The sequence below is a fragment of the Dendronephthya gigantea genome, unplaced genomic scaffold (assembly GCF_004324835.1).
Source record: "Dendronephthya gigantea isolate DGI-Jeju-01 unplaced genomic scaffold, DenGig_1.0 000012F, whole genome shotgun sequence".
NCBI lineage: Eukaryota > Metazoa > Cnidaria > Anthozoa > Malacalcyonacea > Nephtheidae > Dendronephthya > Dendronephthya gigantea.
Genome location: NW_021163022.1, coordinates 1,022,784 through 1,036,950, shown reverse-complemented (window position 1 = coordinate 1,036,950; position 14,167 = coordinate 1,022,784). Strand labels below are relative to the sequence as shown.

The following is a 14,167-nucleotide window of genomic DNA, read 5'->3' as shown; positions in this document are numbered from 1 at the left end:
AATTGAAAAAGTTGTCAAAATTGACCAAAATGATAAGGGCTAAGCCTTACCATTTTGGTCAAAATTGACCACTTTTTCAATGTTCCAAAAACCAACCAAATATGCCCTAAAATGAAAGATTTTAGTCTTAGGAAGCCATTTTTAGCATTTTAAGAGAGTTTTTGAAAAGTTGAAAATGTCGTTAAAATTGACCAAAAATGATAAGGGCTAAGCTTACCTTTTGGTAAAATTGACCACTTTTTTCAATGTTCCAAAAACCAAACCAAATATGCTCTAAAATGAAAGATATTAGTCTTAGAAGGCCATTTTTAGCATTTTAAGAGAGTTTTTGAAACTTGAAAAGTCGTCAAAATTGACCAAAATGGCAAGGGGTAGCCTTACCATTTTGGTCAAAATTGACATTTTCAATGTTCCAAAAACCAACCAAATATGCTCTAAAATGAAAGATATTAGTCCTAGGAAGCCATTTTTATCATTTAAAGACGTTTTTGAACAATTGAAAAGTCGTCGTCAAAATTGACCAAAATGGTAAGGGATAAGCCTTACCGTTTTGGTCAAAATGACGACTTTTTCAATGTTCCAAAAACCAATTAAATATGCTTTAAAATGAAAGATTTTAGTCTTAGGAAAGCCATTTTTAGCATTTTAAGAGAGTTTTTGAAAAGTTGAAAAGTCGTTAAAATTGACCAAAAATGGTAAGGGGTAAGCCTTACCATTTTGGTCAAAATTGTCGACATTTTGAATGTTCAAAAAACCAACAAAATATGCTCTAAAATAAAAGATATTGATCTTATGAAGCCATTTTTAGTATTTTAGGAGAGTTTTTGAACATTGAAAAAGTTGTCAAAATTGACCAAAATGATAAGGGCTAAGCCTTACCATTTTGGTCAAAATTGACGACATTTTCAATGTTTCCAAAAACGAACCAAATATGCTCTAAAATGAAAGATATTAGTCCTAGGAAGCCATTTTTAGCGTTTTAAGAGAGTTTTTTAATAATTTAAAAGGTCGTCAAAATTGACCGAAATAGTAAGGGGGGTAAGCCTTACCATTTTGGTCAAAATTGACCACTTTTTCAATGTTCCAAAAACCAACCGAATATGCTCCAAAATGAAACATATTAGTCTTAGAAGGCCATTTTTAGCATTTTAAGAGAGTTTTTGAACACTTGAAAAAAGTCGTCAAAATTGACAAAAATGGCAAGGGGTAAGCCTTACCATTTTGGTCAAAATTGACCACTTTTTCAATGTTCCAAAAACCAACCAAATATGCCCTAAAATGAAAGATTTTAGTCTTAGGAAGCCATTTTTAGCATTTTAAGAGAGTTTTTGAAAAGTTGAAAAAGTCGTTAAAATTGACCAAAAATGGTAAGGGGTAAGCCTTACCATTTTGGTCAAAATAGTCGACATTTTCAATGTTCAAAAAACCAACCAAATATGCTCTAAAATGAAAGATATTGATTTTATGAAGCCATTTTTAGTATTTTAGGAGAGTTTTTGAACAATTGAAAAAGTTGTCAAAATTGACCAAAATGATAAGGGCTAACTAAGCCTTACCATTTTGGTCAAAATTGACGACATTTTCAATGTTCCAAAAACCAACCAAATATGCTCTAAAATGAAAGATATTAGTCCTAGGAAGCCATTTTTAGCGTTTTAAGAGAGTTTTTTAATAATTTAAAAGGTCGTCAAAATTGACCAAAATGGTAAGGGGGGTAAGCCTTACCATTTTGGTCAAAATTGACCACTTTTTCAATGTTCATAAAACCAACCGAATATGCTCTAAAATGAAAGATATTAGTCCTAGGAAGCCATTTTTATCATTTAAGACAGTTTTTGAACAATTGAAAAGTCGTCAAAATTGACCAAAATGGTAAGGGATAAGCCTTACCGTTTTGGTCAAAATTGACGACTTTTTCAATGTTCCAAAAACCAATTAAATATGCTTTAAAATGAAAGATTTTAGTCTTAGGAAGCCATTTTTAGCATTTTAAGAGAGTTTTTGAAAAGTTGAAAAAGTCGTTAAAATTGACCAAAATGGTAAGGGGTAAGCCTTACCATTTTGGTCAAAATTGTCGACATTTTGAATGTTCAAAAAACCAACAAAATATGCTCTAAAATAAAAGATATTGATCTTATGAAGCCATTTTTAGTATTTTAGGAGAGTTTTTGAACATTTGAAAAAGTTGTCAAAATTGACCAAAATGATAAGGGCTAAGCCTTACCATTTTGGTCAAAATTGACGACATTTTCAATGTTCCAAAAACGAACCAAATATGCTCTAAAATGAAAGATATTAGTCCTAGGAAGCCATTTTTAGCGTTTTAAGAGAGTTTTTTAATAATTTAAAAGGTCGTCAAAATTGACCAAAATAGTAAGGGGGGTAAGCCTTACCATTTTGGTCAAAATTGACCACTTTTTCAATGTTCCAAAAACCAACCGAATATGCTCTAAAATGAAACATATTAGTCTTAGAAAGCAATTTTTAGCATTTTAAGAGAGTTTTTGAACACTTGAAAAAGTCGTCAAAATTGACCAAAATGGCAAGGGGTAAGCCTTACCATTTTGGTCAAAATTGACCACTTTTTCAATGTTCCAAAAACCAATTAAATATGCTTTAAAATGAAAGATTTTAGTCTTAGGAAGCCATTTTTAGCATTTTAAGAGAGTTTTTGAAAAGTTGAAAATGTCGTTAAAATTGACCAAAATGGTAAGGTGTATGCTTACCATTTTGGTCAAAATTGTCGACATTTTGAATGTTCAAAAAACCAACCAAATATGCTCTAAAATGAAAGATATTGATCTTATGAAGCCATTTTTAGTATTTTAGGAGAGTTTTTGAACAATTGAAAAAGTTGTCAAAATTGACCAAAATGATAAGGGCTAAGCCTTACCATTTTGGTCAAAATTGACCACTTTTTCAATGTTCCAAAAACCAACCAAATATGCCCTAAAATGAAAGATTTTAGTCTTAGGAAGCCATTTTTAGCATTTTAAGAGAGTTTTTGAACACTTGAAAAAGTCGTCAAAATTGACCAAAATGGCAAGGGGTAAGCCTTACCATTTTGGTCAAAATAGTCGACATTTTCAATGTTCCAAAAACCAACCAAATATGCTCTAAAATGAAAGATATTAGTCCTAGGAAGCCATTTTATCATTTAAGACAGTTTTTGAACAATTGAAAAGTCGTCAAAATTGACCAAAATGGTAAGGGATAAGCCTTACCGTTTTGGTCAAAATTGACGACTTTTTCAATGTTCCAAAAACCAATTAAATATGCTTTAAAATGAAAGATTTTAGTCTTAGGAAGCCATTTTTAGCATTTTAAGAGAGTTTTTGAAAAGTTGAAAAAGTCGTTAAAATTGACCAAAATGGTAAGGGGTAAGCCTTACCATTTTGGTCAAAATTGTCGACATTTTGAATGTTCAAAAAACCAACCAAATATGCTCTAAAATGAAACATATTAGTCTTAGAAGGCCATTTTTAGCATTTTAAGAGAGTTTTTGAACACTTGAAAAAGTCGTCAAAATTGACCAAAATGGCAAGGGGTAAGCCTTACCATTTTGGTCAAAATTGACCACTTTTTCAATGTTCCAAAAACCAACCAAATATGCCCTAAAATGAAAGATTTTAGTCTTAGGAAGCCATTTTTAGCATTTTAAGAGAGTTTTTGAAAAGTTGAAAAAGTCGTTAAAATTGACAAAAATGGTAAGGGGGTAAGCCTCACCATTTTGGTCAAAATAGTCGACATTTTCAATGTTCCAAAAACCAACCAAATATGCTCTAAAATGAAAGATATTAGTCCTAGGAAGCCATTTTTATCATTTAAGACAGTTTTTGAACAATTGAAAAGTCGTCAAAATTGACCAAAATGGTAAGGGATAAGCCTTACCGTTTTGGTCAAAATTGACGACTTTTTCAATGTTCCAAAAACCAATTAAATATGCTTTAAAATGAAAGATTTTAGTCTTAGGAAGCCATTTTTAGCATTTTAAGAGAGTTTTTGAAAAGTTGAAAAAGTCGTTAAAATTGACCAAAATGGTAAGGGGTAAGCCTTACCATTTTGGTCAAAATTGTCGACATTTTGAATGTTCAAAAAACCAACCAAATATGCTCTAAAATGAAACATATTAGTCTTAGAAGGCCATTTTTAGCATTTTAAGAGAGTTTTTGAACACTTGAAAAAGTCGTCAAAATTGACCAAAATGGCAAGGGGTAAGCCTTACCATTTTGGTCAAAATTGACGACATTTTCAATGTTCCAAAAACGAACCAAATATGCTCTAAAATGAAAGATATTAGTCCTAGGAAGCCATTTTTTGCGTTTTAAGAGAGTTTTTTAATAATTTAAAAGGTCGTCAAAATTGACCAAAATAGTAAGGGGGGTAAGCCTTACCATTTTGGTCAAAATTGACCACTTTTTCAATGTTCCAAAAACGAACCGAATATGCTCTAAAATGAAACATATTAGTCTTAGAAAGCAATTTTTAGCATTTTAAGAGAGTTTTTTAATAATTTAAAAGGTCGTCAAAATTGACCAAAATAGTAAGGGGGGTAAGCCTTACCATTTTGGTCAAAATTGACCACTTTTTCAATGTTCCAAAAACCAACCGAATATGCTCTAAAATGAAACATATTAGTCTTAGAAAGCAATTTTTAGCATTTTAAGAGAGTTTTTGAACACTTGAAAAAGTCGTCAAAATTGACCAAAATGGCAAGGGGTAAGCCTTACCATTTTGGTCAAAATTGACCACTTTTTCAATGTTCCAAAAACCAATTAAATATGCTTTAAAATGAAAGATTTTAGTCTTAGGAAGCCATTTTTAGCATTTTAAGAGAGTTTTTGAAAAGTTGAAAATGTCGTTAAAATTGACCAAAATGGTAAGGTGTATGCTTACCATTTTGGTCAAAATTGTCGACATTTTGAATGTTCAAAAAACCAACCAAATATGCTCTAAAATGAAAGATATTGATCTTATGAAGCCATTTTTAGTATTTTAGGAGAGTTTTTGAAGAATTGAAAAAGTTGTCAAAATTGACCAAAATGATAAGGGCTAAGCCTTACCATTTTGGTCAAAATTGACCACTTTTTCAGTGTTCCAAAAACCAACCAAATATGCCCTAAAATGAAAGATTTTAGTCTTAGGAAGCCATTTTTAGCATTTTAAGAGAGTTTTTGAAAAGTTGAAAAAGTCGTTAAAATTGACAAAAATGGTAAGGGGGTAAGCCTCACCATTTTGGTCAAAATAGTCGACATTTTCAATGTTCCAAAAACCAACCAAATATGCTCTAAAATGAAAGATATTAGTCCTAGGAAGCCATTTTTATCATTTAAGACAGTTTTTGAACAATTGAAAAGTCGTCAAAATTGACCAAAATGGTAAGGGATAAGCCTTACCGTTTTGGTCAAAATTGACGACTTTTTCAATGTTCCAAAAACCAATTAAATATGCTTTAAAATGAAAGATTTTAGTCTTAGGAAGCCATTTTTAGCATTTTAAGAGAGTTTTTGAAAAGTTGAAAAAGTCGTTAAAATTGACCAAAATGGTAAGGGGTAAGCCTTACCATTTTGGTCAAAATTGTCGACATTTTGAATGTTCAAAAAACCAACCAAATATGCTCTAAAATGAAACATATTAGTCTTAGAAGGGCCATTTTTAGCATTTTAAGAGAGTTTTTGAACACTTGAAAAAGTCGTCAAAATTGACCAAAATGGCAAGGGGAAGCCTTACCATTTTGGTCAAAATTGACCACTTTTTCAATGTTCCAAAAACCAACCAAATATGCCCTAAAATGAAAGATTTTAGTCTTAGGAAGCCATTTTAGCATTTTAAGAGAGTTTTTGAAAAGTTGAAAAAGTCGTTAAAATTGACAAAATGGTAAGGGGGTAAGCCTCACCATTTTGGTCAAAATAGTCGACATTTTCAATGTTCCAAAAACCAACCAAATATGCTCTAAAATGAAAGATATTAGTCCTAGGAAGCCATTTTTATCATTTAAGACAGTTTTTGAACAATTGAAAAGTCGTCAAAATTGACCAAAATGGTAAGGGATAAGCCTTACCGTTTTGGTCAAAATTGACGACTTTTTCAATGTTCCAAAAACCAATTAAATATGCTTTAAAAGAAAGATTTTAGTCTTAGGAAGCCATTTTTAGCATTTTAAGAGAGTTTTTGAAAAGTTGAAAAAGTCGTTAAAATTGACCAAAATGGTAAGGGGTAAGCCTTACCATTTTGGTCAAAATTGTCGACATTTTGAATGTTCAAAAAACCAACCAAATATGCTCTAAAATAAAAGATATTGATCTTATGAAGCCATTTTTAGTATTTTAGGAGAGTTTTTGAACATTTGAAAAAGTTGTCAAAATTGACCAAAATGATAAGGGCTAAGCCTTACCATTTTGGTCAAAATTGACGACATTTTCAATGTTCCAAAAACGAACCAAATATGCTCTAAAATGAAAGATATTAGTCCTAGGAAGCCATTTTTTGCGTTTTAAGAGAGTTTTTTAATAATTTAAAAGGTCGTCAAAATTGACCAAAATAGTAAGGGGGGTAAGCCTTACCATTTTGGTCAAAATTGACCACTTTTTCAATGTTCCAAAAACCAACCGAATATGCTCTAAAATGAAACATATTAGTCTTAGAAAGCAATTTTTAGCATTTTAAGAGAGTTTTTGAACACTTGAAAAAGTCGTCAAAATTGACCAAAATGGCAAGGGGTAAGCCTTACCATTTTGGTCAAAATTGACCACTTTTTCAATGTTCCAAAAACCAACCAAATATGCCCTAAAATGAAAGATTTTAGTCTTAGGAAGCCATTTCTAGCATTTTAAGAGAGTTTTTGAAAAGTTGAAAAAGTCGTTAAAATTGACCAAAATGGTAAGGGGTAAGCCTTACCATTTTGGTCAAAATAGTCGACATTTTCAATGTTCAAAAAACCAACCAAATATGCTCTAAAATGAAAGATATTGATTGTTTTGCACGTATTGGCGGTTTTATCCGGAGCCAGAACAACTTCGGCTAACCAGGAGCGTTTACTTGTACTATACGATTTCGTGATGTTTATTATACATATATACACATATAGTCAAACTAAATAGAAAATAAATTACATATAAGTATCAAAATTGTTATAGATACAAGAAATTGAGCTTGAAATACAAATATAATATACACGTTAAAATATAACTTACTTTATAGTTACTCCTAGTTCCTTCGATGAAGTTCATATGAATCTAACTAGGCGTGGTTGTTTTTTGGTTTATATAGGCGTAATTTACATATTTCAACAATACATGCATAATTTCTATAAGTCATTATTATTGTAATTTTGGGCAAAACATTGATCTTATGAAGCCATTTTTAGTATTTTAGGAGAGTTTTTTAACAATTGAAAAAGTTGTCAAAATTGACCAAAATGGTAAGGGCTAACTAAGCCTTACCATTTTGGTCAAAATTGACGAAATTTTCAATGTTCCAAAAACCAACCAAATATGCTCTAAAATGAAAGATATTAGTCCTAGGAAGCCATTTTTAGCGTTTTAAGAGAGTTTTTGAATAATTGAAAAAGTCGTCAAAATTGACCAAAATGGTAAGGGGTAAGCAAAATTGACCACTTTTTCAATGTTCCAAAAAGTTGACAGGAAGAAAAATTGAGCCCAAGAAAAAAATTCAAACCAAAAATTATATTGTTTTGGGCTAGCTGTGTGCTAATACAGGAGAGGAAGGAAAAAATTAAGAGAAAAAAATTGACAAGAAAAAAATTTAGACATAAAAATGTTGGGAGGAAGAAAAATTGGACCCAGGAAAAAAAATCAAACGAAAAAAATATATCGTCTTGGGCCAGCTGTGTCTGGATACAGTACAACAAGGTAGATACAGTTGCACAAAACAAAAAATTGACACAAAAAAATTTTGACACAAGAAAAAAAAATTGACAGCAAAAAATTTTGGACACAAGAAAAAATATTTAGACACGAAAAAATAATGGACACAAAAAAAATTTGGCGCAAGAAAAATATTTGACACAAGAAAAATTTTGACAGGAAAAAAAAATTGGACACAAGAAAAAAATTGAAAAGAAAAGAATTCAAACGAAAAAAAATTGTGTTGCCTTGGGCAAGGAGCCCAAGTCAGACAACCTCGTTCCCAGGGCATTTGTCAAGGGAAATTCCCTGGGAACGAGGTGTCAAGGCAGACACAGTTGCCCAAAACAAGAAAAAAATTGACAAGAAAACAAATTCAGACACAAAAAAATTGACAAAAAAAATTGGGACAGAAAAAACATTTTTGCAAGAGAAAAATTGGACCCAAGAAAAAAAATTGACAAAAAAATAAAATTTGGACACAAAAAAATAAATTTTCAATTGAAATTTTGAATTACATTTCTGTGAAAATCTTCAAAAAGATAAGGTGATTTCGAAAAAGTGAAAAATGTAACTTTTTCCAGGCTCGAGAAAACTGTTTGCATCTTCCCTATAACTCACAATTTAAAATACCTAAAAAATCCAGGCGGATGTGCTCCATAATCAATGATCAAACACCATACTGTCTTTCTTTGTCAATCGAAATTACACCAAAATTCCTTTCGGAAGTGCCCCATAACCAATGATGAATAACATCTGCATCGTTCCAAAAAAGTTCAAATTGCTTGCTCTGGAAAACTGTTTGCATCTTCCCTATAACTCACAATTGAAAATACTCCAAAATTCCAGTCGGAAGTGCTCCATAATCATTGATTATGGAGCACTTCCAACTAGAATTTTGGCGTAATTTCAAGTGTGAGTTATTGGGAAGATACAAACATTTCAAAGACATATTTTGCTGGGAATTAAAGCGACGGCTGAGCGGTTGAATGCGGCTAGATTGTGCACGATCTAAATTGCTGTAAATTCACGAGTAAATTCACGCAAGATTTAGCATAAGATTTACCTTTTTCATTTCACCAATACGTTTCGAGAAAAAGCTGTCATGTTCTCTCTTTGAAGGCAAGTTATCTTGAGCCGTCTCAGCCTCAGGTATGGATCAGTCATCAATATCTTCCCGACGAATTCTATTGCCTAGCTTGGCTTTACGTCGTCTGAACTCTGTATGAGAGTGATAAGAAACGTTATTATAGTGTTTTCAAAGCATACACAAGGCAAACCCCGTTTTTTTTTTACATATTTTGATCATACCTCCTCCATACCATACATGATTTCATCCCTCTATAATATGGCGAGTCAACACCATCGCAAACGATCCCATTCGCGCGAAAATTCGCATCATATATTGAAGAACATGCAGATCGACAAAACGACGCAAAACCAGTCACAACGGTCACAAAGACGAGGAGATTCTTCGTGAAATTTTATAATCGGTGAAAAACTTAAAAGCAGATATGTCGGTGTGCAATGCCAGAATCGATATCCCGGCTGGAAAGAAACACCAGTGAAACAGCCTCGCAGGCTTCCCACTCACAATGCCATGAAGCGACTCAAGATTACGCTTTGTCAGTTTCAGCGGGAAATGATATCGACAGTTTAGATGCAAACTTGCCTGAACCTACGGCTCTCGGGCCACCAATCACGGCTAATAAGCCACCAGATTTGACTATTAAGTCACCAGAAACGACTCTCGACTCATCAGATTTGGATTCTTCTGCATATGAAGTTACACGGGAGAGGGACAGATACACCCCCCCCCCCTATTACGACAGAGCTTAATAACTCATTCTATGCCGGATCCTGATAATATGACCCTTTCTTGGTCACCTTCAGAACCCTTTACATCCTTTTTGGAAATCAAGCTTGACCCTTCAGTGGTACAACGTAATGCACAAAACAACCGAAAATTTGTACAAGAACGAGACAAGGAACTACAGGTTGCCCAACGTTCCTTGCTTAATGCCACAGGCTCCTCTGCACCTTACATGATCGTCCCGAAAACAATGTAAACGTAGATTTAGCTGAGTTAAAAACCTCCATTGAACAGACACTTTGCCTGTTGGGTTCAGCAAATACCCGGTTATCCATTCTTCGCCGAAAGCCGGATCTTAACCATTACCGGTTGGCACCGGAAGGCATCACATTCACTTTACCACAAACCAAAACTACACACCTGATGTTCCTGTTTTCGCTATCGTATCGTGCTTCCCTGAAGATACGAAACTATGCCCAGTTGTCTGCTTCAAACAATACATTGAGTTGAACACTGTCCAGTCTCTCCTTCAACTCTAACTCGATCAGTGGATTCGCGAGTTCCTTGCCCAAGCGGGTATAGACACCTCAATATTCAAAGCTCACCGGTACGGGGAGCTGCCACCTCGGCAGCAGCAAACGCGTCAGTTCCTCTGGAGGAAATTTTGAAAATGGCTGATTGGCCCACCGCTTCTACCTTCTAAAGATTTTATTAAAAACCTGTGATGAACACTCTTCTTGTTACAGTTTGGGTTTGAGCCTGACAATAAAGTATCTTATTCACTTCAGGAGTGTGTTGTGTTAAACTCTACCATTTGTAATCTCATATATTTCGACCGGAGCTCATGAAATATAATTGGAATTAAACCAGTGAATTAAACTCGGAATTGGGCGGCCATGTTGAAACGCCTTTGTTGCTACAGCAAAGGTTGCCAAGCGAAAGTTCGAAATAGATTTCGGCAGTCTCAATGAGCTGGGCAGTCTACATTTGTTGCGCGAAAGTAATATTAAAGTTTAGTCTTCCAGCCAAACATTTAAAAGATGGCCTCATATTCAAGATGTGTATTTGACGACAGGTATGAAAATATATATTTACTATGTGTGCTACTGATTCTTGAGGTTAAATTTGGTTAAATTTTGTCCACTGATCTTTCCTAATGTATTTTTTCTTCATTGTAATCATTGAGATCACAATGCTACCTGCAAAAACATTCCAGAAGTTTCTAAAACAATTTTAAAAACGACGTGTCTTCCTGAAATTCATTTAGACGTTTTGGAATCAAACATGCAGAAGTGAAGATCTTTGCTTAAGATTTCCGGCAGCAATTTTTTCTTCTGATAAGAACTCCTAGTTTAGTGGTAAATGGTAATCCTAGTAATTCTACATTGTTGAGAAGATTATCAATTGCGTCATCGCTATCATAAATTTCATCGTAAATTACAATTTAACGAGATTTCTCCTATTATGTGGAAATTAGTACCGATTTTCATGCAAGTTCACACAAGTTATGTAATTAAATCATATGGCCTCAAATCAAATCAGCCTCCTGAGCGTGCATGCCCAATTTATTCTTCATCCGCTATTAAATCCTGCATTCCTACAATCTCGGCACTTATTTCCCACAATTGCTTTGCTGCTACATCATCTTGGCCTGTTTTCGCTGGTTCTCTCTCTTCACAATCGATAAAATACCTCCCAGAGGTGCCCTCGACCTCTTCAGACACAGCCAAATGTATGCTGGTCTGTGCCCCTTGTTCAGGTGCCTTAAGAAATATAGATATTACTCTCATCATCAAATTTCCTAAATTCTCTGGCAGTCCATGGTTGCTAGCTCTCTGGTAAACAGGATATTCGCCAGCTTGCTTTGACCATAAGCTTCCATATTATAGTAAAACGTTTCGCTGTGCATATTATCGAATCTGAATGGGGAGAGCGTTTCTAAAAAGTTATGATGTGCAATCGAGGAGACGACAACAATGCGTGATGGAGCTGATTTCTTTAACAGATCAAGAAGCAAGTTCGTCAACATAAAGTGACCGAAATGGTTCACCGCCATGGTCAATTCAAGCCCATCTTCGGTTTCCTGCCGTCTCGGTGAACCTATCACTCCGGCATTGTTTATCAATACGTGAAGCTCAGGCTCGTTTGTGTTGATTTCTTTCGCAAATGCACGAATGGATTTCATCGAGGCAAGGTCTAGATGTTTCAAGATGACATTTGAACTGCCAGTTTCTTGCATCATGAAGTTCAAGGCAGCTTCGCCTCGCTTAAGATCCCGACACGCCATGATAACTCTTGCACCACGTCTAGTTAAATCAACTGCAGTAGCTTTACCAATTCCAGAATTTGCTCCGGTTATAAGCACTACCTTACCACTCATACTTGCTGTGCTTGTGCACACCCCGCCGGCAATAAACATTCTCAAGAAACGATAACTTATTGCCACCATAGCTATAATTCCTGCCAGTCGGAGAAACACACTCATATTCGTTAGTTTTAGACGATTATAACTTAACCGTGCCGCAAAATTATCACAATCGTCAATACAAGTCGCAACGTTTACAATCGCGGCAACAGAAGCGTTCCGAAAAATAACCAAAAGCGAGGTCACTGTGTGAAGTACGCACGATATTCGACACGATGTTCAAAAACACCATATGACTCTCTACCATTGAACTGTAAACAAATACGTGTTGTATAGAGTTCACTGCTCTCTACCTCCTCCGCAGGTTCTCCGCAGGCCCTTTTCGGGCAAATATGCCAGAAATGCCCCTAGGGCCTGCGGAGGAGGTAGCCATATGACTCATTCCCATCATTCAAACGATCGAAATTCAAATACTTATTGTTTTTATACAAAATTTGTTTACAACCTTTCCAAAGCATTTATTAATAAAAAAATTAACGCAGTAAATCGATCATTTGGAATATAAACTTTAGATTTTTTAACAAAACAGACGAAATTAATCTAACATATGTCCAAAATAGAGATTTTGCCCCGATTCCATAGAATTTATATTTACTAGAGAATAATAAGCGCGCTTTCAAACGATATGCACACATAATATCATCTGCTCTAGCATTTCCCAGTCCAAATACCCGACTCTCTATAAGCACGCATTGGTCACCCCTGTGCCCAAAGTATACCCCCCGAATGATATTGACAATGATTTCCGGCAAATCTCTGTATTACCGCAAATGGCAAAAATCTTGGAAACCATACAACTTAAACTGAATAAAAATGACCTTAACATCAAAGATAATCAACATGCATTTACAAAAGGAAGATCAACAGTATCTGCGTTAGCGAGTATTATCCAAAATTGGTACAATAAGACCGAAAATTCACGGGATGGAAGAATGGGAATTCATGCCTTATTTATTGATTTTCGTAAAGCTTTCGATATGGTTGACCATGGCTTGCTCCTAAGAAAATTAGCTGAAATGAATGTATCTAAATGCTTTTGGTTATGGACGAAGAGTTTCTTAGAAGGAAGAAGCCAGCGAGTAAAAATAGGTGCGAGTTTATCATCTATTAGGTCCTGTCCTTCTGGAGTCCCCCAGGGCTCTGTCATCTCACCAACAATGTTTAATGTCTATGTTAACGATCTTGAAGATTGCATTCCCAACCATTTGCAGATTAATACATACAAATATGCAGATGATTGCACTCAGGATGAGGCAATCTCATATTGCTCCACTGGCAACATGCAAACGGTGTTAGATGCAACGAATGACTGGGCACTTAGAAACAAGATGGAACTTAATATAAAAAAGACTAAAGATATGTGGATTTGCTTCAAAGAAGGAATTCCTGCACCACCTTCACTTATGATTGGTAATGATACAATTGAAAGAGTAAAAACGTTCAAGCTGCTGGGCCTTTGGTGTAACGATACCCTTAAATGGAACACACACGTTGAAGAAATTACTAAAAAGGCAAACAAACGTTTATTCCACCTCCGGGAATGCCGCCGAGCAAACCTATCGACGGAAGTAGGTTTAACTTGTTACTTCACGAAAATTAGGCCGGTTTTGGAATATGCAGCCCCAATTTGGAGTGGTTTACCACAATATTTAATAGATGAGGTGGAGAACATTCAAACTCGAAGTCTAAAAATACTTGCTCTGCCGTCTGATTCATTTCAGTCTCTTGAACAGCGTCGTGACATGCTCGCCATACGTGAATACAAGAAAATTATGGATAATGAAACGCACCCTTGCAGGAAATACATACCAGATATTGTGACGACAACATATAATCTAAGAACTCCAAGAACTCTACCGCAGTTCTTCTCTCATACCAATAGGCATAAACTTTCGTTTATTCCAAGGACTAATGCACTATTATAGACATAATTTTAAAATCGTAAATTTATTATATTTGTATATATACATACATTTTAATCATATTTAGTAATTGTAAATCCATTGTAATTTTATACCTAAGATGGATAAATAAATTATTATTATTAAAAGTGTTGCGTGATTG

The 14,167-nt window shown here is 34.5% G+C and overlaps 1 pseudogene; it reads right to left on the bottom strand.

The window, feature by feature from the left end:
- Positions 1–10,789: 10,789 nt before the first annotated feature.
- Positions 10,790–12,362, bottom strand: LOC114518974 (annotated as a pseudogene).
- Between the last annotated feature and the right edge of the window lie 1,805 nt (positions 12,363–14,167).